This window comes from Anas platyrhynchos, chromosome 7 (assembly GCF_047663525.1).
Source record: "Anas platyrhynchos isolate ZD024472 breed Pekin duck chromosome 7, IASCAAS_PekinDuck_T2T, whole genome shotgun sequence".
In the NCBI taxonomy this organism is placed as follows: Eukaryota; Metazoa; Chordata; class Aves; order Anseriformes; family Anatidae; genus Anas; species Anas platyrhynchos.
The window spans coordinates 7,646,039-7,663,461 of record NC_092593.1 but is presented as its reverse complement, the minus strand read 5'-3'; the positions used below and the strand labels follow the sequence as shown (position 1 = coordinate 7,663,461).

Below are 17,423 nucleotides of genomic sequence, written 5' to 3'. Positions count from 1 at the left end.
AAAAAAAACAAAACAAAACAAAAACCAACAACAAAAGTTGTCTTTTACAACAGCAGCTGCCAGTGTGGACTTGCTGCTCCATGCTGATTGCCTCCTGGACTAGATCTGCCTGCCACGTAGTGCTCACGACCGGCACAAGCCTCAGACCAGGAACTGCTGGTCTCAATAGAGTGTCACCTGGGAGGTGACGAACACAGACAAAGGCACCTCTTTAATTTTTATAGCGCTGCTAAGCCCTCTCTTTTGTAGGGTTGGATTTAGCACAGAGCCCATGGCTGCCTGATGATGTGTGAATGGGATGTCAGAGAGGAACTGACCTTAGAGCTGATGACAAGTTGTACTGGCAAAAGCTGGTGTAGCTGAGTGAAGGCTGAAACCCTGCTGCAGAAAAACCAAGGCAGAGTTGGCACGGGGTGAAGGAAGCAGGCACAAATATGTGGCATGGCAACTACTGATTAAGACAGCAAACACCACCACACAGGGGTGATTAGGGAATGAGGAGAGGATAGCATCTTAGTAAAAGAAGCAAAACCAAACAAACAAGGTATGGGACTGTGAAAACTAAGCTGAGCTGCCGTAAGGGCTGTCTTTATACTGCACTTCTAATTTAAGAGATTTTACAGCAAGAATTACACTTTTTGCCTGCCTCCTCCTCTTCTTATGGAAGTACTTGTTTTCCTTTACCTGGGAACAGAGAACCCCGTACATAAATCTTTATGGCTCTCCTGCTGTTTTATGTCATTGTGTAACTGCAATAGCCTAATTTGTCCCTGCCTTCTCTCAGGGAAATTTCCCATGTTCAAATTTCTTTTCAAAGGCAGCAAGGACAATACTGCTTCATATATCCTTCCTGTATGCTGGGCAAGGATTTTCATGTCAGCTACAGAATTAATTTGTGCGATTAAACATACATGCACATAGCTCCACACAGGCTTTTGCAAGCAGGCAGGACATTTTTTGCCCACACTGCAAACTGGTCCAACAGCTATGGAAATGCAATCACAAGGTGCTGAGTGACAACTAATATAGCATGCTTCTCACAAGCTCTTATTAGCTGGGCTCAGCAATGCACTAAAATGACTGCACTTCTTGCCACATGGAGCTGGTTGGTGTGGGGTCAATTCAGAGCACAATATTTCAGGCCTGACATTCCATCCCATGGGGTATTGGCTTCCTTTAATGAGGTTTATCAGATTCAGATAGAAAAAACAGAATCACGGGAACAGAAAAATCTCCACAGACCACCAGCCTGGAGATCATAGCTGAAGAACATTTGTGTGAGGACTAGCAAGACCCCAAAATGAAGTGAACAAGACTGATGTTGACAGTTTATTACAGTTCTTGGCTGGATTAGTGAACACATATATACTTTTTTTTTTTTTTTTTTTTTTTTTTTCTTAAAGGCATTGTGTTTTAAGCCAAAATCTGACGTGATTTATGTATTACTTAAAATTTAAACTAGAGCTCATTGGTGTATTTTCAAAATAAGGAAATTTCACAGAAGTGTAGTGTTCTGGGGCCAGAGCATGTCACAGAGATGTGTCTGTCTCTGACTACTACCATGAGTTAGGATGAACTACGCCAGGGTGAACTAGGCCAAACCTTTCCCTAGGAGCGCTGTCTAGGTCCATGACACTGTGGTCATGTGTGGTCACCATGAGAGAGAGACAATGATATCAGATCTTTTTGAACCTCAAATAACTTGTTTAACACTATTTTGTCCCTCCAAAAATATTCCAAATTATTTTTTTGCAAGTCTGTGCTGCCATCAGCTTTGGCTTCAAAGGATGGTGAGCTCTTGCAGATTTCTAGGGCGAACTGCACCTGGTGTGTTTATTGTTGGTTTGGGAAAGGAAGCAACCAGCTTCACTCAACTTTCCCATTGAAAAAACCTTTCATGGCAGCATTTTCCTCACACTTCAGTGTTCTCTCCTGAAACCCCCAAGGTTTCAGGATCTCTTTCCAGCAGCTGGTTTGCCGTGACCAAAACCCTCCCCATGTAGACATGAAGGTAGCTGAGGCTGTAGCTGTATCCCAAGAAGGAATTTGTAGGTTCTGTGAAGCCCCCTGGGACCTTCCATTGAGGTTCTGGTAGTGCTTTCTTCCTCTGTCCATTCTCAGGGAGTCAAAGGATGACTCCTTCAGTAATGATGAGGCCAGGACCAAGCTGGCCATCCACAGAACTGGGAGAAGTATAAAGCAGGGCCAACTGTGGGATCTATCACCGGCTTTCCTGACCTAGACTGATTACCATTGGGCAGCACTGACAGATATCTTGGACCTCTTCATGGAAAAATCAGGTGCTGCATGTTAGCTCTGCTCTCCTGTTCTCACCCCACCTTCATTTTTTCTATTTTTGCCCCCTACCTGCTACCAAGTCATCTTCCCCATGGAAGGGGCTTCATTACTTCTTGTTTGGACAGGATCTGGCTTCATTTCTGGGAAATTCAGCAGAGTCTGTAGTTACCACAGATGCCTGTAGGGCTGCAACAGGACTGGTATTCAGAGATACTGTAGAATGAAACATATCTGACACAAGGTGTACAAGGAAAACTATTTGTAGAAAAGATCCCCAAACCGAACTGATCCAAAGCTTCTGGCTTCTCTGAACTCCAGACTTGTCTTATCAGTAGGAGACAAGAATGGTCTGAGAGTTAAAACACAGTCCATGAGCTTGGGAAACCTGGTTGCAATTCTTGGCTTCTCCAAGAACTTCCTGACCTTTTCCTAGTGCTTTCATTCCTTCTGTGGGTCATTGCTTATTGACAGATTCTCCTCAGTATTGCTTAAACCCAGGCCTGGAAAATGGTGACTGTATGACTTTAGATATTTGTAAGGTCAAGATAGACCTGTTAGGTATTTGGAGGGTGGAAAATAAACAACAGAAAACAATTCAGCTTGAAGGCATATATCCAGCATAGCCAGCCTGAACCCAAACATTCAGCTTTGGCAAAACCATAAACAACTGAAAGCAGCATGTGTTATAATAGGAGGCACTGGGGAGCCTTGCAAATCGGTCAGCCTGTAATAAAGTGACTGAGTTCCTAGCACAACACCCTGATTTTTTGCTGAGGTTTTTCAGTGATGGTGCAATGCAAGTCATTCCAAACTACAACACACTATGGACAGAAAAAAGTACATTGCGTGGCAGAAAATAAACCCCATTTTGATAGTTTCAGGTCTACATGTATAAACCTGTAGGGAAAAAAACATATTCAGAACTGCTTCTTGTCTCCCAACAACATTCATATACACCCTTTTGAAGCTTGGGATCTGTTATATAAAGCTAAAAGGGTACAAGGACAGTCATGAACTTTGGATGAGAGCTAGCACAGACTGTTCTCCTGGTTCCTTCACTTTTGGAAGGAGTTTGTCATGGTGGGAGTCCTAAAGAACAAATTATAATCCTACTTTATGAAGAAAAACAAGATCTCTCCAAACTAATCTGCACCAGACCTGAGCAATGGAAAAAAAAAAAAAAATCATTCCTAATGCCAAATCTAGCAATGGGTTTAATCTGGAGGTTATGAGTACTCATACCTGCTTTGCTCCGGAAGATATTCTCACTACACTACCTCCATCAGTACTGGGATGTTTGCCTCATAACCTGTCTCTAGCTGAACCTCAGCCCCAAAATACCAAGAGAAATAAATGGGTAAAAAGAGATAGAATTAGTAACTATGTGTCATGGGAAACAAAATGTTCCTTTTCCTTCTGTGTAGCTAATGTGAGTCCCTTACGTCCTCCATACACAACAGTGCAAAAAGGATCAGTGATTTGGCAACAAAACCCTCTCACCCTCCCTTGCAGGAACACATAAACCACCCAGGCGTCTCCCCATCAAAATCTTTCTTTTAGCTTCAGACCTGCCCTGATCCTGCCACAGGATCCTCACTTGATCAGGGTCCTCTCTGAAACCATGCACCTTCCCTTCCAGAAGGGAAAGAGGCATGCAGGCTTACAGCTGTAAATGTTTCACTGCTTGTTTAGACTGCCACTGACCAAGAAGCATCTGCAATGATTTTGTATGGAGGAGGCTTGGCAGCAGTAAATTACCATCTGACCTGATATTGTGGTTGTTTAGCTTTTTTGCTTCTTTTTCTCCTGTTCCTCCAAGGAGATCTGGGATCCGGGACATGTTAAACATTATTTTGCTGACTTTAAATCGTTTTGCAATATTGCAGTCAACTTGAATGCCAAACTTAAGCCTGTAAACTCTATTTTTAACCTTGACTTTGTCAGTGCAATGGATACTGTCATATCAAAGTATTTAAGGGTTTGTGGTAAAACTTCCTCAAACCAATTTTTGCTCAGATGAGAATAGTCTTACTGGAAGTCTATACAGATAGGAGCTATAAAAATTGGGTTTAAAATTGAATCAGGCTGCAGGAACAAAACAATCCTTTTGTACCACAGCATAAAAGCAGGCTTTTTTTTTTTTTTTTTTTTTTTGGAACAGGGATGGGCTCTGTTCATAGCATATACATCAAAACAGCCAAGCTTCAGTCCTGAAAGGATCCCATGAATGAAAACTGTTCTGCAAAATGGTGCTTTTGGGCTGTATTCACGGAGCAGAGCTACCAGCTGTTGGCTGAGCCAGCATGGCTATTTGCCTTCCTAGCCTTTCAGAAGACACAAGCCAGGTTTCGAGCACCTTTGTTGCAAGGGCCTGTTACCCTCAGAATTATGAGAAGAGAGGCATACCCCAAGCACGTGGCTGGCTGGGATCGCCCATGGCCAAAGGCAGTGCTGAAGAGCCCACACAGCTCACGTTTCATGGCCGGTCAGCAGCAGCTGGGCAAGGTGCCAGCCACGTGGAACTCTGCGCGTGCATGAGCCGTGCCAGAAAGTCGGTAACACCTGCCTTTAAATTGAGGTAAATGTCTCTTAGTTTATAGGCACAGAGTGTGGCCTGCATGGAGGCATCCAGCTATCGTCTTCTGGAACAAGGAGACAACTGGCTACCAACCTGGGAGTCTGGGCACAGGTGCACGTCTGGTTATGGATCAGTCCCATGGAGATAGCCATCTCTGAAGCATGGCAAGCACAGAATCCAGTAATTTCTTGCAGGAGCTCAGGTCTACTCTCCAGGAATCATCTACCAGAAATACGATGCCACGTGAAAACCTGGAGCTGTCAATGCAGCAGAGTAAAGCTGACAACTGTGGTTTGAGCCTTATGTAGTCTTAGACACAGGCTGGAGGACTAGAGAGTTGGATGCTATTCATCTCCAGGAATATCACTGGGAAGGTTGTCTCTGTTGGTTATTTTTGTTTGCTGGCTTGGTTGTTTACTTTTGGCCCCTCTAAAATACAAACAAACTGGGGAATTAGAAAGTTGAGGACTAACAGCTTTTACCTGAGAACCCAAAAGCACCATTGCGGAATTTGATGGATCTTGGCCTTGCCTGAAAAATAGGAACTTTTTCAAGCCAGATCCACACATCTACCCAACAATAAAGAATATAAGTAAGTCACTCATGATTACAGCAAAACTGGGAAATACTGATGGTAAAAATGTGAGACACAAAGGTGAGGAAAAAAAGATATTACTGATGAAAAGTTACCTTTGAATATCACTTCAATTTATTACCTACTTAAACTACATAAGCCTTTCAGGATATCCTAGCAGGATGAAAGGATACTGCTGTGACTAGATTTTATTGCTGATATTATAAAGGAAAAGGCCAAATAATAAAAAAAAAAAAGATGCTGAGATCAGGAATAACAGCCTGAAATGACTCTGACGCGCATTCTGCAAGTTCATATACTCAGGTTTTCATTTGGATAGACAGATGATAGTTTGAGGTCTGTTTCAGCTTTTCTTGGTGATAATGGGGATGCAGATACCCCATCTTGATATTTTAGGTAACTTCTCATTCACACTGGGCATAGGCAGCTTTCAGTTTGGGATTGTCCCCCACCCTGTTTTGGCTACATCTATACAGCTCTCATTCAGTAGACCAGAGAGCAACCAGAGAGACAATGTCATCCATTTCAAATACTTGGCTTCCTTATGGACAAGCTTCAGATTGTATCTATTTTTGTCTTCCAGCTCAGTAGATCACCTCACAGACTGTGAAGGCGTCAGTCATCTTTTGATGTGGAATGGTACACAGTCTAAAATACACTTGGCACAGTCTAAAATACACTTGCATTGTAAGACTTGTTGGCTTATTGTCTGAAAAGAGACTCTAGCCCATGTATAAGCGCGTTGTTTTAGAACAGGACTCTAGCCGAGAGTTTGCAGGACAGATGCAAATGCTACTTGCAGAGCAACAGACCCATTAGAAGGAAATAGAGTAATTAAAAGGTCTTGCCCTGCAAAATCCCCTGTGTTCAAGCAGAGAGCATGTGCATCCAACACAGTATGCCCAAAACACACATTTGTGCTTGCAAACTGTGCTTACGCAAGAAAGTGCTTAAAACCTGGCCTAGGTCAAGTCTCAACTGGAAGGAATTTAGTGAAATGATCCATCTGGAGGTGTTCAACTACCAGACTGCTTCTCGGGTATAAGTGTTCCTGGCTTTGGGCACGCATTCACAGGCAAGTCTAATGGTGCACAGCTGCATCACACCCCCATGAGAAGAAGGCTCACGTCTCACATCTGGACACCAGTCTGTCAGACCCACCACCTTGCAACCTGGCTGTGCTAGGTACACCTTTCGTGTGTTTTCCCTCAGTCTTCAATGACTGTATGGCTGTCACGTTTGATGTTATTCTCAAGCTACGTGTGACAGAAAAAGTTGCATTTTCACACGTTTACACAATATCGTGTCCTCTTACTGTCCAATGAAATCCCCAACACCAGCCCTTTCTCAAAAAAATGAAAAACGACAATGGGAGATTCACCTGTCTCCTGCTATCACAAGGTCATGGTTTTCTTCATTGATTTTGGGCTTACCAAATCGTGCTTAAGTAGCTTTCAGGACGATTCGCATGTGTGGTTTATAGTGTCTGGATTCACATCAGTAAAGCTGAGGCACATCATGCATGATGGCCATATTTTATTTTTCATACCAGCACCAGATGCCTCATAAACTGGACAGTTTGTGTACACGCTGAACCTCCTCTTTTCTTTAACCTCACCACAATTCCATCAGCACCAAACAGGCCGAAGCATTCCTGTGAAGTGACCAATTAAACCACATTAATTATTTAAAAATAAAAATAGACAGGGTGTATTTTTTTCCCCTTTATGTCCTCTGAACCAAGTGCCAGGAGGAATTTCCACCCCCAAAATGAAGATTTATTCTTTGAAAAAGCTTAAATAAGAAAAAAAAAGAAAAAAAAGAAAAGCAAAAGACAAAAATAAACTCTTTTTGTCTTTCCAGCTAGCATTGCCTTTGAGTAAATTGGAAATCATTTTAGTTGGAGGTGATGATAGCCTGAGAGATCAAACTTGTGTGCATCGTCTCTGACTGCAGGATGCAAAGGTCTATATTGTAACTCTCCTGTAAGAACCTGGTTTGAAGTATTTTTATTTATGAAGGGACAGGGAACAAGCAAAATATATGGTCCTATCTTTAATTGCTCTTATTTAGCAAATAACAGAGCTTGAGGAGTTCTCTTTGTTTCTCTTATTAAACCAATGGCTTTTTTGTTTGTTTGTTTGTTTCTGTTAAAGAAAAGAACCTATAAACAATGCTGGGAAAACAGTGTTGGGAACACATTCAACAGGCACGGACAGCCCCCTTTGTAGGACTGTGAAGTCATTAGAGGTAATACCTAGAAGGGAACATAGTATTTAAGCTCTTCAGGTTAATACACATTCAGAGCAAAGCAAAAATCAATAATCAAATTTTCATTGAACAGTAATAAAAAAAAAATATTAAGAACTGTTTTGGAATATCTGCCAGGCAGAAATTTTGGTTAGGCAGAATTTGTGCATATTTTCTCCAATTTATAGCAAAATTTCCACAGAATCTGGGAAATCTGACTCTCTTCTCCAAGCTCAGTGACATATTAGGAGAATGAAAAATCTCCCACTTGATATCAACATCTTTGAGGTCTTTATGTACATGATCTTCATAAGGTATAGTCGCTCTTCCACAGCCGTACATCCAAACCTTCCCGCTAGAAATTCAGAGAAGTTTGGATCTGATGCCCTCAAGTTGTATGTGCAATGGTTTGCACTATGGACTCCCGTGGGTTTCAATTTCCATGGGCTCAAATTGCAGAGAAATAAGATTCATGACTGCGCTTCAAAGGTCACTCAGTTGTGCTTGAAGAGGCACACAAAGAGTTGTACAGGGAACTGGCAAACACCTGAGATGTAAAGTAAGCCTGGGCAAATATTTTACACCCAGGAGAGGTCTCATCTGAGCCAGTCAGATCATTTGAAACGTGCTACTTTTGCCTCACAGATTCAAACGCTCCTCTTGCTTTCCTTCCCCACCACAATAACTGAATACAAGGAGGATACGTCCTCTTTCCTTCCTGAGCGTAAGCCAATGGAAAACAAAAGCGCTCATTCAGCGAGCATCCCTAGGAGGAAGCATCAAGAGAAAGGGGCAAGTCACAGACAACAGCAGTCTGTGTAGAACTGAACTGCTCCTGATGAGCAAATGTTGCAAGATTTACTGGAAGACATCAAATGCTTTTATGCACTCCCATTCTCCCCTTACATTTTTTTCTCCCTCATCTGGCCACAGAGATCTCATTCCATCCTCTTCAATTAATTCCCTTTACTTTTCACATCTCCCCGAGCTGGGTGTTGGGAATTTGCTAGACCAGGCTCATTCTATTAGTCTATTTTTGTTATTCCCTAGCTATCCCCATTTTAGTGTGGGATGTGCTGCAAGTTATGGTGCTTACAGCCAGTTGCTACTCCTTTATACAGGTCCCAGGGCTGTCTGTATTCACTCTGAATATAAGTGCTCAAGTTTTATGGGGAGGAGAAGAAAAACCCTGGTTCATTTTTCTTTCTGTCCTTGCTTCAAGACAAATGTTTAGCTGCCTTCCTGTTAGCAGCATTCAGATAACCCTCAGAGGGTAGGTTTTCAGCACAGACCGGGGGGAGAAGATGAGAGTACATATGGAAGGGTCTCCAGACTCTTATTAGCAAGACTTGCAAGGTTAATTCTCTGTGGTCTTTCCTAAAAGTTTGGCTCTGAATATTTTCTTTCTTTCTTTCTTTCTTTCTTTCTTTCTTTCTTTCTTTCTTTCTTTCTTTCTTTCTTTCTTTCTTTCTTTCTTTCTTTCTTTCTTTCTTTCTTTCTTTCTTTCTTTCTTTCTTTCTTTCTTTCTTTCTTTCTTTCTTTCTTTCTTTCTTTCTTTCTTTCTTTCTTTCTTTCTTTCTTTCTTTCTTTCTTTCTTTCTTTCTTTCTTTCTTTCTTTCTTTCTTTCTTTCTTTCTTTCTTTCTTTCTTTCTTTCTTTCTTTCTTTCTTTTTCTTTTCTTTCTCTTTCTCTCTTTCTCTCTCTCTCTCTTTCTCTCTTTCTCTTTCTCTCTTTCTCTCTTTCTTTCTCTCTTTCTCTCTTTCTCTCTTTCTTTCTTTCTTTCTTTCTTTCTTTCTTTCTTTCTTTCTTTCTTTCTTTCTTTCTTTCTTTCTTTCTTTCTTTCTTTCTTTCTTTCTTTCTTTCTTTCTTTCTCTTTCTTTCTTTCTTTTTCTTTTTTTCTTTCTTTCTCTCTCTCTCTCTCTCTCTTTCTCTCTTTTCCCTCCCTCCCTCCCTCCCTCCCTCCCTCCCTCCCTTCCTTCCTTCCTTCCTTCCTTCCTTCCTTCCTTCCTTCCTTCCTTCCTTCCTTCCTTCCTTCCTTCCTCTCTTTCTTTCTCTCCTTCTCTCCTTCTCTCTCTCTCTCATTCTTTCTCTCAAAAAAATGTGTATTAATTTAGCTCGTAACTTGCTAGTTCTGTCTCATGAACATTGACCTGTTCCTTCACGTGTTCTCCAATAATGCAGCAGATTGAAATTTTACCCTCCCCAACCTGCTTGGGAATTCCAGTCTTGTTTCTATTCCTGCTTCCTCATCAAGTTTACCGGAGGTTTTAAAGAATACTGTAAACTGGCCATGGACACAGAGGAATGCATTGAATAAGCAATTGCCCCAGCTATCCAAACAAGTTCCCCCATTCTCAACCCCTGCTGGGAGTTTATGGGTCTCCCCCAAGTACAGGCGCTCTCATACACTATTCTAGTTTTAATTTCAGTGACCCAAAGACTCCTTTTCCAGTGAAAAATTCATGGAAAAACACACAGCTGGATGGAGTCATAGGCTAATGTAGAGGATAACTGAGTGAGGACATGGTACAATGTGACATAACATGTGTTTGCATCCCTGAAAAGACCTGGCGGGGTGAACCTCTCACCATGGATATAGGTGCCTTTTGGTTAAACCACATTTGCATAACTTCCTTGGTCTTCTGGGGCCCATATTCTCAGAGCTCAGGACACAGAAAAGGCTTTATCCCAAAGTACCAAGGTGTACTATGTAAAGATACACCACACAGGTGTTACTCCTTGGGGAAGCTGCAGCTGGACTCTATTAGAGCAACAGCGTGAAGGTGCCTCATTAAATCCCTGTTGTTCTGCAAATATCATCTCTCCCCCAAAAGTCAGGGCTCCTAGTCAACAGTGTTGGGATATTGCTAGATACAAGATGTTACCTTCCTCAAAACAGGCAGAAGTGTGAGCTGATCAAATTTCTGACTGATTTCCTTTTCTAGGACCATTTGTAGCTGTCACCAAGCTAGTTGCAGAGTGGTGATTAGGTATTGCTCAAACCCATCAACAAAGACCCACCAGTTCTCGGCAGTGAGGATGCAGCAAGACTCCTTCAATACAACTGAAATAACCCAAAATCATGGACCTGGGGAGGTGATGCTGTTTGTCTTCATCTGACTTCAAGCTATTGGCTTTGGCAAGCCAGGTGTTTTTGGCAAGCTGCTTTCCTTGGTGATTTTCACTGAGAAGCTACTTCTCAGATATGCTTGCTTACACCCTTGATTCGTTATGCATGTTGGGAAGAGAAGATGAATTTCTACAACTTCATTCACCAGGATACATCAGCAGCTGGTATGAGTTGCCATGAATTTTAATGGCTATGTTCCTTGTACTACTGTTGCTCTCAGATCCAAGTTCTGAATTCAAATGCTCATAACTTCTTTTTCTTCATCACTGTAGTTTGTGAAATAAGTTTGATTGTTGGCCTCCATATGAGTTCTCTTCATTTATGGTCTAAACTTCATGCTAAGGAATCAGCATTAATTTACTTTGGCTATATGGGCCCTAACAGGGATAACCTAGCTATCAGAAAAAAAATCTCCCAAACATTTCTGGGTGCATCAGTCCTTCAGAAATCAGTGGCAAATTAGGAATGAGATTATTTAAATCCTAAACCTAACAATCTTTAACAAGCCTAAGGATTCAGATGTCTAGACTTCACTTTGTCTAGACTCACTTGACATCACTTAGCCCATTATCTTGGGTTTCCTTACTCTTGTTACATTCTTGCTTCAGGTCCAGGTCATTTGAAGCATGTGACAGGACAGCCCCTTGATTCAATCTGGATGATGGATAAATGCATTTCTAAATCTCCCAGAGAGTGGGATTGTTTAGGCTGTGCAACAAGGGGGACCAAAAAAAGCAGACATGTAAGTGCAGCCCTTGAGGTAGCCAGTAGAAACATATAAAGGTCACAGTGCAGGAAATGGTATTTTGCAGACAGCCAGGATTGTTGACTAAATATGTTGTCATTAGAAAATGTTGCTGTTTCAACGTTCTTCCCCCACATCTTTTTGCAAGAAAGCATTATTGTAAAATAAAACAAACCCAAACATTCAATAAGGGTAGGTTTCTCATGCTGGTGATGGAATTTCTGATCAAATCTAGATGCTTTCAGTTCAGAATAGTTGTTGATATAGAGGATATATGTCTTGGAATAAGCGTGACCAAGTCTCAGACTAGGAGGATGATATTTTGGGGTCTTACCACCTCATTCATAATTATAAACAGTTGAAAGATCATCTTAAGCCTCTGTTGACTTCACAGGGGTAATGGTTCCCTCCCCAGCTGATCTCTTTGCTATTTTAGTCAGCTGACTCTTTTCCAGAGAGGAGAGACTGTTTTTGTTTGTTTGTTCAGAGGGAGGGAGGGAAGAGAGAGAGAAAACCCCAAAAATCTCAACTAAATGAACAAAAACCACTACAAAAGGGTTTGGGTTTATCCTGTGGTGGGACATGAAAAAATTTTTGAAGTCTCAGAAAGTTTCACAGAATGAGAAAGCCATTATCTGAACAGATTTATTTGCAAAGAGACATTCAAGAAAAAATGAATCTGTATTAGCTTTTTTTTTTTTTTTTTTAAACAGATTATTTAACTCAAAATAACTTTGACAAGTCAATTTGTTCCCAAGATCATTAAAATACCATCTTACAGGCACTTTTTTTTTTTCTTTTTTTTTTTTTTTTCCCCTCCTAAGATTTAAGTCATTAACTTCAGTTCCAAAGTGAATTAAGGTAAATCAGATGGAAGCCACATTAATTCCAAATGAGATGGTCTATCCAGGGGTTCAATGCAGTTTAACCACCAACTTTAAATTCAACCCACTAGTTAATTCAGGTGAACCATTCTGCATGCCTCTGTGTAGGCAAAGCTGTTCCAGGAGCTTCTGACAGTCTACTGGATTTCAACAACATGCGATATCCTTTCCTGCTTACTCACACCCTGAGAGGAATGTGGTCTGGAGCCAGCACTAGTAAATTATCAAGTAGTCGGCAAGACCATGTCAGATTCTTGTTTGCAGCCATTGTTATCCCCTAAGGGTAGATGGTGGTAACCCTTGTGCCTTTATTGACCTTTCTGATGATTCCCATTAGATTGTGTCACCTTACTTACTTTTTCTTTTGGATATATATATATATGCTCGACTGGCTTTTCCTAGGCTATCTGTAGAACTTGAATCTGTGTATTTCACCATCACAGAGCCATGGTTGTCAACCAAAGTTTTGTCATCTTCAGTAAGAGCTTAAGCATCTGGCATTGCAACAGTGAATCTTAAAACAAAAATGAAATACGTCCTACAGCTGTGGGGTGAAAACCATTCTATCAAAAGTCTCCCCATAACCCGTGGCTTTTGCTCATGAGGTTTCTTGCGCTTATCTCGGAGCAGCTGTCACTGGGCAACATCACCAGACAGACCAGGCCTCAGGATCAAGAGCTTTTTGGTGTGGCCCTGTGCATCCTGCCAGACTTCCTGTTCAAGGCTAAAGCCATAACTGAGTGCATTAGACCTTGATGTGGCACATCTCAGAGGACAGCCTGTTTGCAGTGGCACATGCCTGAACTTCAACAGTCCCCCACAGGTCAGGATCACAAGTCTCAGACATGTTTTCCTTACACTACCAAGTCCAAAGGCAATCAGCTTAGTGCTCCGACCTCCTAGTGCAAGGGAACGTATTCACAGCCTCTTTTTAAAGTTGTCTCAGTGACATTTTCTATTCCCCCATCTACCCTCCTTTTCTTGAAAAGCATAACGTTTTGTCAGATAGAAGCTCCCTTGGGCCTGCAGTATCAAATCCAAATCTTGTTTAATAAAAACTTGACACGTGAATGTATTAGCAGATTCTCTGGATAATGACTTGTGTCTCTCATGTTTGGTTTCTGTTTAATAGTCTGCCAATTCTCATTGCTTTTCAGTTTTTCCTTAGTGTAACACACTTTCTGCTGACAGGGTAGAAGCTGGCATCAAAAACTGTCCCTGTAGTGAGGTGGGATATGAAATATCCAGGAAAAATGTTGTCCATCTTTCAGAATTCAGATCTTTGTGCCCCAGCCAGGGGTGGTCACGGGGTAGACACAACCTCAGTCTGAACTGTAGAAGGAGAATTATCATAGCTGGTCCCAACTGGAGCACTAATCTCTCTCTCTCTCTTTATTTATTTATTTATTTATTTATTAAATTTTATTTCCTTAAGAATTTTACACTCCTGGTTTTAGGCAGGGTTAAGCAGTCGGACTGCTCCGTAGTAAAGAAAAAAGCTATTAGATGGAATTGCCTAGTTTGCAAAACTGTAACAGATAATGGAGGAATGGATTTAAAAACGAGGTCTTTCAAAATACAGAACAAAGAGAGGAAATTCTTCTTCTCTGCCTGAGCCTGCAGAGTGCTGCACTGTTCGGGCTGTGGATCCCTTGGCTACCAGAGGTAATCCCAAGCATCACAACTACAGCTGAGAAAAAATTCTGAATCTCCAACCCTTGGGAAAGTCTGACATTTTCAAATTTGCTTTAGGTTCCAAAACATGAGGTTAAAGAAAAAAAAATAAATCCATAATTCTTATTCTGTGGAAATGTCAAAAGCTATTTTTTATTATTATTTGTAAATGTCAAAATATCCTGCTTTGACATTTAACATGTAAACAACGAAAACACTTCAGCCCTGAGACTGCCTGTATAGGATCCCTTCCTCTGAGCTCCTACCAAGACTTCCTGTCATGCTTCACCAATGCATTGCCTTCTGGGATTTGCGGTCCCAGGCAATATATTCTCCTGTGGGCTAGTAACCTCAATGCAGTTAATAAAATGCAGAGAAACCAACATCTAGAGAGGGAGAAAGGTACTTATTGGGAAGAAGCGACCCAGTTCAGCAACTCAGTACCAGAGGACGGAGTCTAGAAAGCCAGAAGGGGGAATCCCAAAATATCAGTGCTGCATCTCCACGTGTCCCACCAGATGTCCCATCATTGAACATCTGCATGGTGGGTCAGATTACTGGGCAAATTCCTCGCCTTCAGAATATAGCAAGGATTAAACCATTTCCTCTCTGAGTAAAGTTAACTGAGAAGAAAACATGTCAATGGAAACTAAGATTAATTCAGAAAAAGAAACTATTCCTTGCTGGATTTGGACGGCAAGAAAAGTGTGGGAGAAAGACTTTTTTAAAGATTGCATGTTTTACCTGGCATGAGCTGCTCACTAGTGAGCTGTAGGATTGATTTGTATAGTATCAATGACTATAGAAACACAACTGCAGGCAGGATGGGGATTCATCCCATCTGAGTGTAAGTGCCTTAATAAAAAAGCTGAAGACTTCAACCTAGTGCGCCAAGGCTCTATCTCTGTCCACAGAAGGTCATCCTCAGAAGGTGCAAGACCAAAGCAGAAAGTTGCAGCTGATCTGGGTGGAAAATGTAGCAGGTGGGTGAGGAAAGCAGGTCCTTTGAGTAAGGATGGATGATCCAATGATCTTCACTAGAGTGCAGCTGGCTGTGCCATTAGCACTTGATTTAGGGCTGCCATGAAAAACAAACGAACGGATCGAGCTTGTAACTTGGAGCAGGTCAGGATGATGTGAAGGAGAAGCAGGAGCATCGCACTTGTTCACATTGCCTCTCTGGAAGAGGAAGAAGCCATCCCCTATTTCCCAAGCAGCGCCTGCAGACTCCTCCAGCCCTGTTCCAGCTGACCTCCAGCAGGATGATGGGCCACCAGAGGCCCGACAAACGCCAATGGCTCAGAGCTGTCCGCCAGCAGAGCTAATGGCCCAGGCCTTGCTGGCGAGAGAGCAGAGAGCAATAAATGTCCCAGAGATGCTGCTGAGTCGATCCGTTTCCTGCATGCAAGCTGCACATTGTAAAAACCGAGGCTCGGATTCTTTTTCCTGTTTGCACTGGAGCAGACCGCAGAAATTGCACAATCCTCCAGGCCAGACCCAAGGTGAATCGTGAGATGATGGATTCCAAGACAATATTTCACACTTGCTGAAAAAGCGATACAGCCCAGGGGAAGGGACTGTAATTAGGGAGAGCAGTGACAGCCCACAGACAAAGTAGTTCCATAAGCAGAGGAAGAAATGAAAGCTCGTTTCCAAAAGCTCTGACTTGCATGGATTCTCCAGTGTTCAATAAAAGGTGTGATCCCCAAGCAAGAGAGTCTCTCTCCTTTCTCCACTTGCTTATTTTGATGAAATATGATAGGCACAATATTTTTAGGCGTTCTCCCCTGCCTGTCAGGTTACAAAGCTGTTAGCTGGAGGTTGTATGGGCTGACACATAAACAACATGACCACATTAAACCCAGTTTCCTGAGGAAGCCACTCTAGAGTAAAAGTTTTGATTTGGTGGAGACATCTGCAGGGGTGATGGAGAGGAGAGTAGCAACTTTCAGAAAAATAATGGGAGGGTTAAAAAGAAAATAAACTTGCTTTTTCTTTCTTTAAATGTCTTCTGGAGGGACTTTTCCTGAGTGCTTTCTAAAATGTTTTTTGTTTATGTGGTAAAAAGCAGAAAGGAAAGCAGGATAATAACAGCAAAACATTGATGGTAAGGTTTGTATGTTTCTCAACAAATACAGATGGACAAATAGATAAATGGATAGGTAGATATAAATTTATAACAAGTTATATAACTTTAAGATATTTAAAACTAAAAAGTCATCCAAACACGAAGAATAGAATTATTCGAAAAGGATTTGCCTTTTTTTTTTTTTTGGTACAGCCCGGAAAGAGCTGCAGAAGCCATCCTCCAGAATAGTAAGCTCCCTCAGCAGCTACAGTGCCTGACTGCTGACCCAAGAAGGGCCAAAACATCTCTGAGAAATGCCAGATCATTATATGAAAAGTGATTTACTATCTTGATCCTGAAATGTCATTGTTTTCTCCATTCCTCCTACTACGTAAAGGTGAGGTATCCACAGATCTGCTTGGTGATGAAGTAGTACAATGACTTTAGAAGTTCTCCTTTACTACCATCTTTGCCTCTCTGACTCTTTGGCCCACAATGCTGCTAGCACTTCTACTCCCTGTGCATCTTTACAGCCTGTCTGCAGCTCTAAACTCCACCTGGCAGGTGCAGAGAACCAGAAAAAAAATATCGAATATTGTGCTAAGGTAAAGAACAGGTGCTTATCCCAGTCTTGGGATATCTATTATATATATTATATCATATCTATTGCATCCTCTTGCAAGCCATGGCTGTCCATTTGCTCAGGGACTGTGTGCTACTCAGTGGACAGGGGAATGCAGAGACTGGTTTCTGAGCCCCAGATCTGAAATTGTGTGTTCTCCTGGAGCATGGTTGATTGTACACCCTCCCTGAAATACAAGACATGCAGCAATGTCAAACCAGAAATGAACACAAGGGTGGGAAGAGGACTGATCTAGCAGCATGCTTGAGATTAATTTCAAAAGTTTTTTGTACCATTCTGGCCGTGAATGGATGGACCTCAGAAAATACAGATAGTGGGTGACAATGGTTTGAAGTTGGAATTCTAGACAAAAGGTTTTCTCTTGTCATCTCTGCATGCATAAAGTGCCATATATTGTGTCCTGAAAACCTATTTTTGGCAATGAAAAAACTTGAAGTGTCTCCCTCTCTCCAAAAAAAAAACGAGAGTAGACGAAAGAAAAGTCTCTGCCAGAAACCATGATGGGACAAATCTCCAGATTGCAGGAAGTCTGGGGATAAAATGATTGTCATAGATGTCA

General features: G+C 41.7%; 2 long non-coding RNA genes across 2 annotated transcripts in view; one reads left to right on the top strand and one right to left on the bottom strand.

Annotated features, from left to right (window-relative positions):
- LOC140002890 (uncharacterized) overlaps positions 1-17,423 on the top strand; it is a 36,620-nt gene that overhangs the window by 15,983 nt on the left and 3,214 nt on the right. Inside the window, exon 2 of the long non-coding RNA XR_011810518.1 lies at positions 16,435-16,618. This is a non-coding gene — a long non-coding RNA (uncharacterized lncRNA). The remainder of the gene's footprint in view (positions 1-16,434; positions 16,619-17,423) is intronic.
- Positions 6,993-17,423, bottom strand: part of LOC119717452 (uncharacterized) — a 40,441-nt gene continuing 30,010 nt past the window's right edge. The window contains exon 3 of the long non-coding RNA XR_005266999.2: positions 6,993-7,125. This is a non-coding gene — a long non-coding RNA (uncharacterized lncRNA). The remainder of the gene's footprint in view (positions 7,126-17,423) is intronic.